General features: G+C 41.6%; 1 protein-coding gene across 2 annotated transcripts in view; it reads left to right on the forward strand.

Moving 5' to 3' along the window:
• Window positions 1-16,516, forward strand: part of PARD3B (par-3 family cell polarity regulator beta) — a 540,299-nt gene that overhangs the window by 452,408 nt on the left and 71,375 nt on the right. The window lies entirely within an intron of this gene.

Here is a 16,516-nt window from a genome sequence, read left to right on the forward strand (position 1 = left end):
AAGGGAAAAAGTTCCAGACACCAGAGTTACCTGTCTTGTAGAGCAGTTGGATGGGGGGGGGAAGAGTCCTGTGTGGAGGACCCTCTGACACAACACAGATGAGTTGTGTCCTTGGAGAGGGAGCCAGAGAGAGAGAGCATGTAGCGGGGAAGCCCTCTCTTAAAAAGGGGTTTGCAAAACATGCTGAGCTGGATGGTAGCTTGCTTACAGCAGGGTAAACATTGAAGAGAACAGGATGTCCCTTATCAGCAAAATTCAGTGGGGTCTAATGGCTGGCTTCCTAGCTGGGGGAACTTAAACAATACATTGAATGGGCAACCCAGGAATTTGAACCCAGTTCAAGTTTGCATACGGTACTTAAGCAGTAATAGGGTTAAAACAATACAATGATTACAGTAATGTAGGAGACTGGGTTAAAACAATACAATGAATAGGAGACACTTAAACAATTATTTACTATGCCAGACTTCTTCCTATAATATGTGAATCATAGGGAGGTGGATTTTGTAACCATGAACTTGTGACTTGGCCAGAGTTTTGGGGAAAGTGTGCTGGGAGAAGTGTGGCCTGCATGATGTTTTAGTAACTTACGTAACCAGATATAGAGAGAAAATTACAACTAAAAGGAAAAAAGGGATTTTCACGTAACAAGTTTTGCAACCAACCAAAAATTGGGTTAGAAGCTACTAGTGTGTCTTGGACCCCCAGTTTGGGAACTGCTAAAATATGTTATAATCTCTTTAATGTACTGTTTCTATATTCTACATAGAGCCCCTCTGATAGTATTGAATTGCTTTCCTCCTGATTTTATAGAGCACTTTTTGAATCTCTTTACAACATAAAACCATATGTTACGGTGGTGTAACTTTTTTAAGTCCAAATGCTGAAAGTACGGTAATAATTGGAATAAATTATTATCTAAGCATAAAGCTGTGTTAACAATCAGAGCTAATTGTTAATCACTTAATTTACAATTGTCTACTCTGTGGGTATTTAATCCAGGTTGCCCTGAACCAGAACCTCTCCTAATGCAGGAGTCTGAACCTCTAAACAAAGGGAAAGCAGGCTTTCCCTAGACCTCCCATCTAAATCCATAGTGAGGGCTACAAAGCTTGCCAGATTTTAAAAACCTGGATTCTAGTCACCTCTATGGGGGTGCTCCTAACCTCCAGCCCCTTATTGCTAATGATTTCTGTGTCGTCTACTCCACACCATTTTTGAAGAGACTAGCAGCACAATCTTATGCTTACAAAAGTATAATTGAAGTCAATGTGACTTATTCCCAGGTAACTGCATATAAGGTTTGTGACCTAACAAACTGCATAGTTAGGCTTTTCATCATGCCCACCAGTTCTTCCCCCACTTTCTTTGTTTTTTGGTTAACATTCAGCTTGAAGAAAAATTCCAGGCAACTCAAAAGCTAGCTCATTACCCTGACTTTTAACTTTGTCGTAATAGAGGTACTGTGCTACTGTTAGTGTTGAGAAATGTTCTGACTAAATCAGTTTAATGCACCCTTTAATTAAGTCAGCCCAACTGAGTAAATATATAGAACATTAATGCTTAATGGTTGGGGTGTGTGTGTGTGTGTGTTTCAAAATAACTATTCCCCAAACCATGATTATAAATATAAATAACATGTTTGTGTTCCCAAGGTAGCTGGTTAAAGAAGAATTGATATCCTGGCAAATACTGAGACCTGGTCAATGAAGCTTTGGGAGCTGGCTAAAGATTTCCATTTCTTATCAGGCCTTGAGGGGTTTTATTACCTTGCTTGAAGGGACTCAGACTTATGGCCCCATCTAGTCTCCAAGAGATTCACAAAGGTCCCTTCTGGGTAATCCCCTTTAGGCCATTTCTATTAGGTGTAATACCTTAAGATTACCAATTCCCAAGGTGACATGTTTTCTGTGAGAAAAGGAGTTGTTAATCAAAGACCCCAAGATAGCTTTAAAGCTCTCAGTCTCACTGATTGATATCAGAATTCTCCAGATTGTTTCCATTCCTCATTCAGATGCATTTGCTCCAGCATTAACTTCACAGCTTTCATGCAGGAGGAGGAAAGAGACTGTTCTTTGCTGGCAAGTTCTTCCTTCAGATGTTCAGGGGCCTCTTGAACACTTCTCCTAATCCCTTGTGCTATTTGATCTGGAATCTGTGTTGTATTTAAAAAAAAATAAATGGAAAAGTCATACAAATTTACCCTGAAAATGGCAGGTATTTTTCTGTTGCCTTAGTCTAGTTTTTGGCTCTTGGAGGTCTCAAGCCTCAATGCATTGCCCCCGGTGGATTTCATACAACCACTCTCTGTGCTGTGTAGATAGTAGAAAGCTGCAACTTCTTGCCGCAGCCCTATAGAGCAGCCTGCGGAAGGTAATGCTTCTGTGTTTCTCAAGACTGACCAGGCAAATCCCCTGCTTGAGTCATTCAGGGCCAGCTCCATGTTTTGGAGGTTCCAGACAGGTGACCTAACATAGGTCCCTTCTCCCAGCCCTGCACCTAGTGTTGCAGCTGTTCCTCCTGGCTGGCCATTCCCAGAACTGCAGTAAGAAGGGGGGGAAAATGGTTGGCAACCTTCAGTCTCGAAAGACTGGTATAAGCCTACAGCACCTGGTATTCCCAGGCGGTCTCCCATCCAAGTACTAACCAGGCCTGACCCTGCTTAGCTTCCAAGATCAGAGAAGATCAGGGAAAATTCCTCCATTTATTCCAGTAAAACCACTGGGCTCTGGTTCAAGTTCCTACCAGTTTGTCCCAGTTCCTGCTGGAAAACATACATGGTGGTGATGCCAAGTGGCTTGCCAGGTGATACAAGAAACAAAAAAAGAGCCCTCCAGTTGTTCCCCCATGACTGGACATTTGGCAGGATGGAGTGGAAGGTTGAACAGTGAGGCTGACAGGATAGGCTGGGCAAGCTCACAGCCTACAGTGGCGAGCAGCAGCACTCCAGGGACAGTGTTAGGCAGTGGCAGTATCTCACTTGCCCTGGGCTTCACCCACACGCTCCTGCTACACTTGCACCTCCGCTTTTTGCTTCAAGCAGCATTTTGCCTGGTTTTGCCTTTTCCTTCTTCCACTATCTTTGCCTCCCCTTCCTTGACCAAGCATCACCTTCTTCACCTCTTGCTTCTAGCGCTGATTCTAAACAAAAATAACAGCACTCACTTCCAGTTTTGAGGGCTCTAGTAGATAGTGGCTCTTTTTCAGTAAATGAACCTCAGCAGATAGATGCCTGACCCCAGGCCCACTGATCTAGGTTTGCTAGCTTTTATAATAATAATAATAATAATAATAATAATAATAATAATAATAAAACTTTATTTCTATCCCGCCCTTCTCCCCAAAGGGACCCAGGGCGGCTAACAACATATAAAACCGATTAAAACATAATTTCACAAACAGATAAAAACACATTAGCAGAACCCATAAAAACAGTAGTCAGATAAAAGTCAGAATAAAAGAGCATAAAACAGCAGTACTTAGAGGAATCAAGCCTGTAAAAAGCAACTAAAAGATGTATAAAAGATGTTAAAAAGGCCATGAAGTCAGAAGGCTTGATTAAACAACAAGGTCTTCAGGCCTCGCCGAAAAGTCTCCAGAGAGAGAGCCATTCTCAAGTCAAGGGGAAGGGAGTTACACAACGTTGGTGCCACTACTGAGAAGGCCCTATTTCTTGCCGCCGCCCCACGTACCTCCTTAGGCGACGGCACTTGTAAAAAGGCCTTCTCTGATGACCTGAGAGACCTTCTCCATCATTTTTCCACGTGCAGTAGAGTTTTCTCTTCTAGAACAAACTTTCCCTCTATATTTCTGGTAAATGCAGAGTTTTTTGTACTTAAAATGCAAAGTATTAGTGCAACTTAGAGAGTAGCTTCACTCCATATCAAATTGCAGGTAGAAAGATGCAAGTCTGAATCATTCTCCTCTTATAAAGAAAGCCCCAATGTGCAATTGCTTTCCCCTGATATTCCCCTGAATGCAATTTTTCCCTGATATCCAAATTTCTATGTATGGGAAGGGGATTTATTTATTTATTTGTTTGTTTGTTTGTTTATTTGTTTATTTATTTATTTTGAATATGTCATCACCCAATCCCCCACCTCCAGTCTGAAGTGGCACATTGCATGGTGATCTGCTATTTGCCTGGACTGTATGTAATTTCTTAATCAGCTGTTTCCCCAGCCTGGAATATTGAAGCAGAATTTTTTCTTTTCTGTTTGTAGCTGTGGACTTTCCTCCATTTCTTGTAACTCATCTGAGCCTTTTTGGTAGTTACCTAGCATTCCATTCCTTCTGACACACATCATGGCTGCCGAACTAAAGGCGCTACCTCTGCTATAAAGTCCTGTTTTTGGATTCTGTGTAAAGATGATCAGTTTTACATAAAGCCAGCACCAGATGTGAGCAGTTTTGTAACTGGTGCTTCACTACTGGTACTGAATCCAGTTGGAAAACAACAGCAACAAATCATCTTGTTTAAACATTGCTTCATACCTTCTTATATAGAGAGTTTATTTCCCCTTCCCATCTGGTCAACGACGTGGTTTGAGAATATGTCCTGTAGACCATGATCACTAACAGACAGAATTTCTGACTTTAGCTTGGATCCCTGGGAACCAGAACTGAGCAACAGCTGACTTCTTTTCCATTGGAAAAAAAAGAAAAGTTAATTCCATAATTGTGATTAAATTGAAAACTTATTGTAGTCTACACTTTTCCAGGTCTTTGTTCCAATGGCGGCACATAATGCTGAGACAAGAGGAAATCCTGCTGTTAAAGGTTTTTCCTTTCCCTATATAGGAGATTCACTAGGGGAAACGCAGCTGGTGACCTCCTCCTATATATTGTTAATGCTAGATAAGTTCTCCCTCTGTTTTTGTCAGTTAGCCATGTTACCTAAGCCAGCTTTCTTTTACAGTGTCTTGCTAATGCATAGCAGCTGCTGTAATCCCAATTCGCTCTATCTAACATGTTTAGATTGGTTGGCACTTACCACTAATCCACAGGCTGAAAGATAGGTGCTCTTCCAGATAAAATGATACGCATATATTGTGTGTGTGTTTTTGTGAAAGTGTACATGTATCCATGTGCATAAGCATACATGTGCCCCAAGCACACAAAGGAAACAGTGCAGCTAGAAACAGATGCATTTCTAAAGCAATCAGGACAGGTGAAAAGTAGCTAAAAGCTCAACTGCATATTAAGCATATAATGGTCCTCCATTGTATTGTATTGGCAACCTTCAGTCTCGAAAGACTATGGTATCGCGCTCTGAAAGGTGGTTCTGGCACAGCGTCTAGTGTGGCTGAAAAGGCCAATCCGGGACTGACAATCCCTTCCACACCGGGAGCAAGTGCAGTCTGTCCCTGGTCTGTCTCCCTGGCTATGGGCCTTCCTTCTTTGCCTCTTAGCCTCAGACTGTTGGCAAAGTGTCTCTTCAAACTGGGAAAGGCCATGCTGCACAGCCTGCCTCCAAGCGGGCCGCTCAGAGGCCAGGGTTTCCCACTTGTTGAGGTCCATCCCTAAGGCCTTCAGATCCCTCTTGCAGATGTATCGCAGCTGTGGTCTACCTGTAGGGCGCTTTCCTTGCACGAGTTCTCCATAGAGGAGATCCTTTGGGATCCGGCCATCATCCATTCTCACGACATGACCAAGCCAACGCAGACGTCTCTGTTTCAGCAGTGAATACATGCTAGGGATTCCAGCACGTTCCAGGACTGTGTTGTTTGGAACTTTGTCCTGCCAGGTGATGCCGAGGATGCGTCGGAGGCAGCGCATGTGGAAAGCGCTCAGTTTCCTCTCCTGTTGTGAGCGAAGAGTCCATGACTCGCTGCAGTACAGAAGTGTACTCAGGACGCAAGCTGTGTAGACCTGGATCTTGGTATGTTCCGTCAGCTTCTTGTTGGACCAGACTCTCTTTGTGACTCTGGAAAACGTGGTAGCTGCTTTACCGATGCGCTTGTTTAGCTCGGTATCGAGAGAATGAGTGTCAGAGATCGTTGAGCCAAGGTACACAAAGTCATGGACAACCTCCAGTTCATGCTCAGAGATTGTAATGCAGGGAGGTGAGTCCACATCCTGAACCATGACCTGTGTTTTCTTCAGGCTGATTGTCAGTCCAAAATCTTGGCAGGCCTTGCTAAAACGATCCATGAGCTGCTGGAGATCTTTGGCAGAGTGGGTAGTGACAGCTGCATCGTCGGCAAAGAGGAAGTCACGCAGACATTTCAGCTGGACTTTGGATTTTGCTCTCAGTCTGGAGAGGTTGAAGAGCTTTCCTTCTGATCTGGTCCGGAGATAGATGCCTTCTGTTGCAGTTCCAAAGGCCTGCTTCAGCAGGACAGCGAAGAAAATCCCAAACAAGGTTGGTGCAAGAACACAGCCCTGCTTCACTCCGCTTTGGATGTCAAAAGGGTCTGATGTGAAGCCATCGAAGACAACAGTGCCCTTCATGTCCTTGTGGAAAGATCTGATGATGCTGAGGAGCCTGGGTGGACATCCAATCTTGGGGAGAATCTTGAAGAGGCTGTCTCTGCTGACCAGGTCGAAAGCCTTTGTGAGATCTATGAAGGCTATAAAGAGTGGCTGTCGTTGTTCCCTGCATTTCTCCTGCAGTTGTCTAAGGGAGAATACCATATCAGTGGTGGACCTGTTGGCTCGGAATCCACACTGCGATTCTGGATAGACGCTCTCTGCAAGTACCTGGAGCCTCTTTAGTACAACTCGGGCAAACAGCTTTCCTACAACGCTAAGGAGAGAGATGCCGCGGTAGTTGTTGCAGTCACCCCTGTCACCTTTGTTCTTGTACAGCGTGATGATGTTTGCATCCCTCATGTCTTGAGATACTCCACCTTCTCTCCAGCAGAGACAGAGGATTTCATGCAGCTCAGTGACGATGATCTCTTTGCAGCATTTTAGGACTTCAGCAGGGATGCTGTCTTTTCCAGGTGCCTTGCCAAAGGCAAGGGAGTCCAGGGCCACGTGAAGTTCTTCTAGGGTCCTCCGTAACTTTTTGAATATTGTACTATGATAGTTCTTACAATGTTTTAAGCAAGGCTGGCTTAAGAGAGTGGGCCTCTCCAGACAGGCACGTGCTGGCAGTCCACAGGCCCTGACCATCTTGCTCCCTTGAGTGTTGTGGGAATCACAAGAGCAACAAAGTTCACTTATAGTCTGTCAGCAAACATACATTTGTGGGTTGGTCAGTGAGGCAAACATGAAAGTGGTGTCAATTTGGTGTCAATTCAAATTACAAATTTTGATTGTGGAACTCATATCTTTGGTAGAGTGGAGTTAATTAAATAACAAAATGGTGCCCAGTGATGGTGTCATTCAGGTGAGTGGGCTTTTCAACAATCTATTATTATAAAGTGTGAACATGCGATATGAAAACTTCTGTAATTCAGCCATATTGAATTTTTCTGAAATTTGGTCAGGTTATATCCCTCAGGTAGGTTCTCCACACCTAACTTCACACTGACCAAACAAAATATTTTGGTTTTATGATGAACGGAATGTTCAGACTTTATAATGACAGAATACTGAGAGTTAATCACTTTAACTATATAGGCACTCCCATATAATTACTGTATAATTACTTTCAAATTGAGTTATGAAACATTTTGTAGACTTACATAAACAGCACACTGAAAAATGTCACCTAGTCTGTCAGCAACTGAAGAAACAAGATATCAAATGGCACTGTCACTTTTGTGTATTAGTCGTGAAATCTTTGTATTTTGAACTCATTTATTGGACCCAAGTCAATTCTTGATTTAGCACTGTATTGCACTTTGTAGCAACAGCATGTTTCATTTGATACCACACAACCAATATTTGGTATGACTTTAGTAAAATGAAACATGTCTTCTTCCTGACTCTCCTGGGCACAGCTATCTTGGATCACACATGAACTCCTGTGCTCCAAGATGACAGTGCTTGGGGGAGCCAAGAAGAAACTGCAGGGAAAGAAGGACACTGTGACCACGGTAAGTTTGGGAACTGCTGAATTAGGGATGTTATGCCTGCTTATCCAGGCTTCCATGCACATATTCCCATTATCATGATCCTCCATTTCCTTTGTGAAACAGCTGATCAGCAGGATTTTAGCTTTTAGAAAAGGGATTTGTGAACACACAGTCCTACATACTGTGTCGTGTGTTCTTTTGAACTGAAACCTCTGTTACACACATTACATGTGTTACTTTTGAACTGAAACCTTACACATTAACCTAACACATTACATGTGTTACTTTTGAACTGAAACCTGTTACACACATTACATGTGTGTACCTGAGCACAAACTCACAACAGCTAAATCTATAGTAACTTGAAATTAGTACTCTCTTTTCACGTTTGTGTGGATTGCTTTACAGATCTCATGCACAGATTTGGTTACTTATAATCTTAGCTCTGTCCTTTGGTGTAGCATTAATTTCCTCTCTCTCTCTCTCTCTCTCTCTCTCTCTCTCTCTCTCTCTCTCTCTCTCTCTCTTATCTTTTGGTCTCCAAGAACTGCGTAAAACACGGTAATTGTGCAGTTCTTCACTGGTAGGGTTGGATGCAGACAGCATGACAATTTCCTTTTATAATGCCTTGTTTACATCCATTCCTATAACTTTTTTTGCTTCCTTTTTTTGCAAGTAAGATTCAAGTGCTGATTTAAAAAAAAATAATCACATGTTTGGTTATTTGATTTACCCTTAGCCATTTCTGGTGTCAGACCTGTGTAGTTTGGCTCAAATATACTAACTGTCAACAGATTTTTGACAGAAACAGATTTGTAACATACTGAGTTTTGTCAGTGCCCAATTAAGGTTACAAAAAAGAAGAATCATGATAGCTCATGTTAAAGGCCACTGAATTTATTGTGCATCTGGCACCAATCCAGACCCCCGAAAAAGTCAAATGGAGGAAAAACGCCTGAGAACTATATCATTTTTCCATAATGTGTCAAAAGATTTTGTGCTTATTTTGGACTGAGAAAGAAGCTCTTTGTGCATTTAATGAGCAATTAATTCTAGCTTCAGGATGTTGAGTTTCAAGCAGGTTAGGCTCCCCAAAACCACAATAGTTTATATTGGATCATGGTTTAAAAAAAATTGCATTCCAGCTCAAAAAGAATAATGACTTTCCTGTCTTCTCGTGCAATGGGAGAAATGACAACTTTATGTAATATGGGAACCACAGCAAAAACACCCTGTGAATTCAGCCTTTTCTGAAAGCCCTCTGGCTGGGAAAGATAACTGAACAATTCTTGGTTCCTCTTTTTCCCCTTCTAACTTGTTTTTGGAAAAGCACTACTGAAGCTTCAAATGGTGCAATGTGCCATAGCAATTTACCTTTAATGAAGATACCTTATTTTGCCCTGAATGGCATCACAGAATGTTATGTTTTGGATGACATTCTCTCTAGGCTTCTGGGTAGATGAATAGATGATAATGATTGCTTCAGGAGCCAGAAGGTCACAGCTATCTCTCTGGAGGAGAGATCTGGCACCCTGGTTTTGCCTGAATGTGTGTGTGTGCTGTGCCAGGCCCCCCAGGAAGGGGGGACTAAAAGAAAAAGCTTGAATCTAATGAAAGAGAAAAAGAAGGCATTTGTCCATCCAGTTGGCATAGCACAGGCTTGAGAAGGAGGCTGTTGCTTTGGGGAACTGATGCTTCAAATATAGTATTGGGTATCCCATCTATCCATCCCCTTCACTTGAATATCACTAAATAATCAGATAATACAAAAACACTGTAAGTCTTCAGAACTCTTTTCTCAGAAGGGGATCCTGGAATGACTGCTCCTTATACTTTGCACTTGAGGGAGTGAGTAATATGAAACAACACAGATGCTTAATAGGGGGTGTTTGAGGTGCGTGAAGATCCCTTCGTATTTTGCTCCTGCTTCGTACGTTGAAGCAGAATTTTTTCATATGCCAAATATGTGAGATTATTAAACTCTTTCCATTCACAGATCGACCCCAGATCAATCAAGAATGTTACTGTTTAATCAAAGCTTCATAGAATGTTATCCAGATAAGACAATAAAGTGTCACCTTGTGACTCTGTTTACTTATACAGAAGGGGTTTCGTTATCTGCAAGGGTTCCATTCTTGACACCTCGCAGATACTGAAAACCACAGATAAAGAAATCCACTGTTTCGGCTCCTTAAACCCTCAGAAGACAACCAGAACTGTGCGTCCACCCACAGACTCTGCGGGTTTCAGAATGGCCCTCATGGGCAAAAAATGCTGCTTCCAGTTTACCTCCCTCTTTATCTGCAGATATACAGACTCCATCTATACTTACTGTATTTGCAATTTGTGCTGTAGCTTCTTGCCCATGGTTACTCAAGCCAATAAACCTTCTCCCAGGCCCAATAGAGGCTGTTGGAGAAATCTGTTATTGCACCATGCTTGGTGGTTGGTTAGGTGAGCCATAGGGGGAGAGTCCTCTGAGCACTAACACTATTGGGAGCATCTTGGCCCACACACCATGCTCCTCACCCTAAAGAACTTCGTGGCAGTTCTGCCAAAAGTAACTGCTACACTAGCATTTAGGTGAGGTCAGCTCTGACCAAAGAGCCTTTAAGCTTTGTTGCCATTTTGTTGACTGAATGAGCAGGCTTGTTTGTTCATTTGTATGATGGCACGATTAGAAGAGTTCCTATTAAGGAATTTGTGTATTTGCAGGCCAACTTTCATGGCTATCTACCTACCGTCCATCATTCCCAAAGCTCGGGCTGTGTGTGTTAATGTGATGAATTAACACATTTCAGCATACAAACCTGAAACTGTCCTTCTGTATGGAAAAGAGCAGGAGTTATAACAGTAGGGAAAGGCCACTGCGATTTTAACATTAAGCCTTCCTGAGAATTAACTTGATCTGATAGTATACCATTTGAACCTTCACTTTGACTATTTGCAAAAGAAAATGTTCCGAAATGATAGCTTTGCTCCCAACCTCCAGCATGTCAATGCCATGCATACTTGAAAGATAAAATATAGTTTCTTCTGACACTTCTAACTGCTTTGGTTAAATGAAAAAATAAATGAGAATTCCTCTTTAAAAGACAACCTCCACCACCCCCTAACACCCACTCACTTACCTTAGTAATATCCCTCTTTGTAAATTTAGGAATTCAGTCTTGTTTCTTTGAAATCAAATGAAAAACCACACTGGTTCCAAATTCTTTCCCCTTATCTTTAAAGCTTATGGCATCTGCAGGGGGAAAGGCAGTCCATGTTGACTTGCAGTCATGTCTCATGCTAAGCCGTCATGCATATGTTGTTGACATGTGCTAGGCTTGGCCCAGACCTACTTTTCATTTGCCATAGCAAAAGATATTATATTAGTTTCTGGGAGAAATAGAGTGCTTCCAGGAATTTCTAACATGATGTCATGTAAGGAAAGCAATAACTTCAATCAGGGTTGGCTACCTCTAGGCTCAGTGTAGGTTAAAATGGATGGAAGCCAACACTGGTCACTTCCCCCCCCCCTTCCTTAGGTACTGCCAACAAAAAAAGTCATGTGAATAGGTTCTAAGACACTAAAATTAAGTTGAAATCTAGACTGCACTTACAATTGTAATACAGAACTAGATAGTAATGAATTCTGTCCCATACTGCGTGCTTATCGGAACTTTCCCTCTTTATATGTACCTAATCAGTTCCTGAAAACAGCACATAAAGTGAACATCTCTAGATGAGTAAAATTATTACATTAATTTTAATGGGAAAAATTCTAACTCATTCCAAAACCATTCCAAGTTCACCCCAAAATAACCTTAAATGCCTAACAGCATAAGGAAGAAGTTGTATAACTCAGTAAAATAGAATAAATAACATTTAATAACATTATACAGGATCAATAAACTGTCAGAGTAGACAATGAAAATGTTTCAGAAGTTCTAGCAGCACACTGTGATGGTGTGATGCTAAACCACTATGGGTGCAATCCTAACCCCTTATGTCAGTGCTTTCCAGCACTGACATAAGGGCAATGCAGCTCCAAGGTAAGGGAACAAACATTCCTTTACTCTGAGGAGGCCTCCATGAGTGACACCCAACTGCAGGATGCAGCACATGTCCCATGGGCACCGCTATGCCAGTGCTGGAAAGTACTGACATAAGGGGTTAGGATTGCACCCATAGTGGTTTAGCACACAGATTTCAGTTGCAAATACTTATAAAGAGGCTTCCCAGGGCCTCAGAGTTCCTTATTTGGCATAAAAATGTCACATCTGGTTTCCCTCAGGAAACCGGAAGTAGCGTTTTTCTCACTGAAAAGGCCATTCTGAAGCCTGCAGAGGCAGTGGGAAGACGATTGTTGTGCCTGTGGGCTTCAGAAGGCCCTTTGGAAGTGAGTGGAGTGCAGCTTCAGTTGCCTCCAGAGGGCTCAGGTGGGGCTGATTGTTGATTTAATTATCCGCAAAATTTGGCATCTGGGGCAGGGGTCCAAGAGCAGTTCCGCCACAGATACCGAGGCCCCACCTGTACTTCTCTTTTATGGACATAGTACAGATCCTTGCAGAAGTAACTGGGGCTTGTTCCTGTTTTTCCCATACTTTCTCCTTAGTCCCTTCCACTTGTGTCTCCCCCCTTTGCCCCATGGTTGCCCAGTACCTAATCAAGGCAATCTAGCCATGGGTTTCTCTCCAAGTGGACAGAGGAGACTTTGACCCTTACTTTGGGCAGGAGGTCTGGCCTAGAGGGTAGAGCCTCCGTCTGCCTGAAGATAACATCCACAAGGTCGCCAGTTCGAGGCCACCGGACCGTGCTACCTTGAAGCAGCTGACAAGCTGAAGCCGAGCTATTCCATCTGCTCTGAGCGTGGGAGGATGGAGGCCAGAATGTGAAGCCAGATCGGAATGAAACACCTGAATGTAGTGGTTCTTGAAAGAAAGAACCTTCTTTCAATTGTAAAAATCCCTATTTAATAAGGGATTTAAATAAAGCCTGCCTATGTAAACCACCTTGAATAAAGTCTTGAATAAAGACCAAGAAAGGTGGTATATAAATACCTGTTGTTGTTGTTGTTTTTGTTGTTGTTGTTATTACTTTATCAACTGTACTGGCTCCCCTAATACAAAAGCACATGAGTGGTGTGGGGAACCAAATCAACCCAGTGCCGCCAGCATGACTTTCGAATGAGACATGGGTAAACTCTAAAGTGGAAAAGCAACTTTTTGAGGACACAAGCTAAGAATTCCTCACTGTGCCAAACTATTACCAAGGTTTCTTTCCTGGCAGCTGAATGGTTTTGGATGTCATGGTGTTGATAGGAAACCAGTCTGCTGCAGGACAGTTGAAGCTAGTAGAAAGCATGAGCGCACTGAGAACATGTCCTCTGCCCCGTCTCAACTGAGCTGACTGAAGAACTAATAGGCAGCACAGTAGGAGAAGAGCTTTGCTGGTTTCTCTGGGCACTGGATGTAAGAAACTCTGGGCCGAGTGCATCTTTTTTCTTCATGGCAGGCAATATTTGTAGATTGCTATTGAATGCACTTAAGTTTCCATGATTCTCAGTCTGAACTAGCGGTGTGGCTTGTATTGTATAATGCCCATAGCAGGGTGTTTTAACTCAGAAATGAGCTAGTTGAGATGAGGAGCTGCAGAGCAACTTCCCCAGTGGCACAGTAGATACAAGGACAAGAATCAGCCTCTCTTTTTCATGTTTGAAATGTGTGTTTTTTCACTTGCTTCTGTGACTCCTTGGAATAAATCAGGCTGTAAATTTCCATTGTTAATAGTTCTACAGTTGATAAAATATGTTACCACTTGAAGGTGTTCTACATTGTCTGCCTGCTTGTTAAACTCCATCATAGCTGCAGCTCTTGTTAACATTAAGCCTTAAAAGTGTGGTGGCTACATTGTTGTCAAGTTGTTGCAAGCACTACAGCACTTGAGGGGCGCCCTCCAGCCCCCGCCTCTCTGCAGAGATGTGAGAATTGGAATGTATAGCTGGGTATTGTATAAAGCAATTATCTGTGAATATAAAAAGGCTTTTTAACAAACAAGTGGCATTGTTATAATTATTTTAAATGAAACAAAGTCAGTGGCTCAGACACCTAGAGATTGTGTGGATAACTTTATTAGTTCCCACTTCAAGGTCTGCAGTGCAGATGCTAATCTAATAAGAATGCATTAAAGTACAGAACAAAATAGAACAGAAGAAAACTTCATTTGCTAAATCAACCCTACACAAACTTAGCCCTTCCATTAAAAAAAACAAAAAAACGTTTTTTTCAGTTTCCTACCCTAATAAAAGTAAAATGTTGAAAAGGTACACAGCCTTCCCCCCCTCTTAATGATGGAAATGACATTTAATTTAAAAGTATTTCACCGAACAAATGTTTCGTGTTAAAAATCCTCTTCTCAGGTTCTCAGATAATTCCACTCTCTTTGTATTTTTAATTTTAAATATCTTTTTAGAAGTGCTTATGTGCTTGAGTCAGTTGAATTAAAAAAAATTCCTTTACTTAGACATTTTCAGCTCAATAAAGAGAAAGTATTAAAATTGTAAGTACATACATTTTAACAACCTTATTTAAAAGATGGAATGTGATTTTACGTTTATATTTGTATGGCATTATGTGAAGTGCATATGAACCAGATTTTGCACTAGCTCTACTACCATAATTCAGTGTGTCATTTTAGCAAGTTAGCATGGTTGATGGCTTTTACCCACATTGAATTTTTCCATTGTTCTTATAATTCAGAGAGAAGGTATGGGAGATCTACATAACTTTTAAAGTTACCACCGAATCCTGGAAATAACTGTAATGTGCTGTCAATTTCTTGGTCATGTCCCAGGGAGTTTGGGAAATAAGCTTTATCTGAAAGATAGAGAGTTGGCTCATCCATGTTACATACTAGGATTAAGCTGGCAGGAGTGAGGAATCAGGCCCAGGAGAGGGGCAGGATTGGTGGCGCTGTATCCTATTCCCCTTCCTGGGCCTGATCCACTGACAAAGACCAACTTGGGCTTGTGCCAGCTATTTTACTGGCATGAGTCTGAATATTGTGCTGGCTATGGTTTTTCCCTTACAAAGGTCCCCTTACCTTGAGGAGACTTGCATCCCCTGCGGGATGCAACACAAGCCATGCTGGTACCACTGCATCCGCACAGGGGAATTTGCGTTGGATTGGGCTGCCCAATAGCGACAATGGCAACAGCCAGAGGGCTTCGCTGGATCCTGGTCCAAACCCATTGATGCAAATTGTTTATGTCACTGATCTGTGATAGTACAGCAGTCCTAGGCCTGGATAGGGCCAGTCCCTAAATAACCTGGTAGGACTAAATTATTTTTGACCTGGAGTCATTAAAGTTGAATTTATGGTATTTAATATAAACAAGTAATTGATACTGAAAATTCTGTATTGTCTATTGAACCCAGCCTAAATTCAAATAGTCGGGTTATTTTCCGTGATGATTTATTGCTTGAATAACAGGATTAAACACATAGTTTCTCCTGTGGGTTTTGCAGATCTCTGCAAAGGACCACCCACAACTCAGAGCAACTTGTTGTCAGAGATGGTAAAGTATCCTTAGTCCTCTGAGCCATATTTTTTTTCACATGGTTGCTGCATGTGCTGTGTCTGTATTATTATTCACACACCCTAAAGTACAGATTCAGAATCCTATGTTCATTTAATCAGAGGGAGCAAGTTCATATGTTCAGAAGAATGTGCATGCAAATCAGCTTCCCCTATTGAAATCAATGTGCTCTTATGGCTATTAGTTGTATCAAGAAATTCTTCATATGAGGATATATTGCGGTGTTAAAAATATATATATGCAGTCAATGTAGAAGCAATAATTTTAAATGAAAAATTATGCATGTGTGCCATGTATATTTAGAAAGAGAGAGAGAGCGATCAGATGACTTCCAGCAGTAGTAGCGCTGATATTTGTTTATATTTACAAGGTCTTCGTATTACTTTCATTTTCAATGATTTTTTTTTCTTATGCTGTGATTCAGAAACATGGGTGAGATTAATAAGAAGCCATCATCCAAAATCTAAAACCCACACTTGGTGTGGAACAATTGCAGTAGACAGTAACAGAAAAAGTAGTTGTTAGATACAAATTAGCTTTAATATTTATTCTCGCCTTCGAAGTTTAATTTTCCCTGATAATTTGTCAGGGAAATACCTGACGAACAGGCAATTAAACTGTAATCGGTCACCAAGATGTTTACGTGGATTAATAGATCTCTCCCTTGAATATATGTTCCTGAATTTTGAAATAATAGCTATAATGTATGGTAGCATGACCCCACTTGAGTCTTAACACACAAAAAAAATCAAATTCTGTCATTTTAATGCAAATTGTACCTTTGGAAATGATGGCCTGAAAAGAAAAGGTTTCCATGGTAACCTTGGGGAACCACATAACCTGTTTATCATAACTTCTCCATGAAGCAAATTGCAGAGTGGAGAGCATGCTTTGATGTTAGCTGTATTTTCCTGCAGACACCTTTCTAAACTTAAGGACAATTTAACTCAACACTCTTAAACTTTTC

Source organism: Tiliqua scincoides, chromosome 1, assembly GCF_035046505.1.
Source record: "Tiliqua scincoides isolate rTilSci1 chromosome 1, rTilSci1.hap2, whole genome shotgun sequence".
In the NCBI taxonomy this organism is placed as follows: Eukaryota; Metazoa; Chordata; class Lepidosauria; order Squamata; family Scincidae; genus Tiliqua; species Tiliqua scincoides.